This window comes from Dreissena polymorpha, chromosome 4 (genome assembly GCF_020536995.1).
Source record: "Dreissena polymorpha isolate Duluth1 chromosome 4, UMN_Dpol_1.0, whole genome shotgun sequence".
NCBI lineage: Eukaryota > Metazoa > Mollusca > Bivalvia > Myida > Dreissenidae > Dreissena > Dreissena polymorpha.
The window spans coordinates 22,144,962-22,147,192 of NC_068358.1; the positions used below are offsets into that span (position 1 = coordinate 22,144,962).

The following is a 2,231-nucleotide window of genomic DNA, read 5'->3' on the forward strand; positions in this document are numbered from 1 at the left end:
ACGACAGTCATTCAGTCAGTTGGTCGTACCTTCCCTGAATCCTTGCTTGCTTGCTTCCTTACTTGCATGTGTGCTTCATTCCTGGAATTTTTACCTCCTTCATTTATTCCTTCCTACCTTGAATCTTTCCTTCCTTTCTCTTTTTTTCATTGCTTTCCTGTCAGTCTTTTATTTTAAAAAATATTTTAAAAATTTAATTTGTTCAATTTGTGAATTTATTCGTTTATTGAAATATTCATTTATTTATTTAATCCGTCATATTTTAAATGATTTCATTTATTAAATTATTATTCATTCGAATAAATTATGTACCGGTATTGATTTACTTTTCCATTTATTTATTTTCGTTCACAGGCGTTCCTTTTCGACGCCGTTTCAACGAGCGCATTTCTGGTCACGTGTGGCAGTTTCTCTCATGCGATCTTCAAAAACGAGGAAACGTACGAGCTGTTTGACTCGCATGGCTTCGTAACATAGTACAAAATGGTCGGAAGATCAAACCAAAGGGATCTATTTTCAGGTTTGTATACGTGGTCGTTTCATTTGTTTAATTGTGGATTGTAGTGGTTTTATTGGAAACCGAATTGTTGTTTTGTTTGCGTGTTTGTATATTTGTTATATACATGATTTGCATTAGAAATACATACAACATAGTACAAGTGAACTAAAAAGCACTGGCTAGCTGATGCTCAAAAAAATTATCATTTTATCACAAGAAAGTTTTTTAATCACACTGGGCGCATTTGCTTCTTGTCCATTTTTACATAATCCTCTGCAGAAATATAAGTTTTATACTTGAATGAGAGTTTCACGTGAGCTGTCTACCATGTACATACTTCTTGTCGTGGTATTACATCAACCGCCCGCAGATCGCAATGACAGTAACCACTCATTCAATATCCATGTAAGGACCATACACATCGCCATTGAATATTGAGATCATAAGTAATTCATATTTCATTTCAAGGTTCTCATCTCTTGATGAACTTAACAAGTTTGTAGTCGCTATACACGGCGAAGGAACCTACATACAAGTTGCGCAGATGACAGTAAACTTCCAGCATCAAACAGACTCTTTAAGGTGTTCCGCGAACATAGGTAAACTGGAGATCTTATACTAAATTGATCTGATCTAAAGTAATTACACTCTTGTTTGTTAAAAATGTATACTGATATAAAATGAATGTCTCATTTTAGTTTGGTATTTAGATGACTTGATCAATATTTTTGCTTTAAATTGACTCTGATCCAGTACATGAATCAAATTTGCGGATATGCTTCGGTTGAAGTAAGCACAATTATTATCTGTTTTAAAAAACCTTATAGTTTATACCGTTATTTGATGCGATTTTTTCATAAGTGTTTACATTTATTTATTATTTAGTAAAAAAAATTCTAAAATGAATAATTGTTTGCATTTTGAAAACATTTTGTTTGACGTGTTTAATAATGTATTTCTGTAAGGAATTATCTGATCAACGATACAGATAACAAAAAAAATATTTCGAATATTGTGTATCAATGGTATAAAGTATGTATTGTCTTCTTTAAATACATGGTCTGCTGGTTCCAGATATGAGCCATGCTTGGACAATACCACTCTACCACCGGGACAGGTTATTCCTGCCATCCTTGATGACTCCACGGCGTATGAAGAAAGTGCATGGTTATATCGCCATGCTTGGTTCTTGAGATTGAAGACGACTGACGATACATGTACATCTAAGAACAAAGATACTAACTTTGTAACATTGATATTCATTTCTGCATTGATACCTTCTCGTCAATGGCGTATGACAGTCAATACGTTTTAGAGCCGTCGATTGTGGTACATTTACATTTACATTTTATTTTGTTTCAATATAATTGTGCTTAATATTTGATTCGTATTTTACAAATTTTATTTTATTATATTTAATAAATATTTACTATAAATGTGTCTATTTAAACATGTATGATTATGAAATAACGCAACGCAAGAATTGTCCTACTACACGTTTTTTTGTTGCTTATTACTATGTGGAAATCTCCGGCAACAAACGAAACCTTCCAGAGAGGGTTTTGCTACAAAATATTGGAGCAGGTCTGTCGAAAACATAGATTGTCTTTAAATAATTCTTTTATACACTCATCAATTTCAATCTTTAATGTTTGCCACCAAACAAATTACAGGCTTCTTGTAAAGTTGACATGAATCGCATTAAAGATGACTAGACGGAGATTGTATATAA

The 2,231-nt window shown here is 32.7% G+C and overlaps 1 long non-coding RNA gene across 1 annotated transcript; it reads left to right on the plus strand.

Annotated features, from left to right (window-relative positions):
* Positions 1-402: 402 nt before the first annotated feature.
* On the plus strand, positions 403-1,815 carry LOC127877762 (uncharacterized). The gene is made up of 3 exons (XR_008048600.1): positions 403-520; positions 968-1,098; positions 1,574-1,815. It is a non-coding gene; the product is annotated as an uncharacterized LOC127877762 (long non-coding RNA).
* Positions 1,816-2,231: the final 416 nt, after the last annotated feature.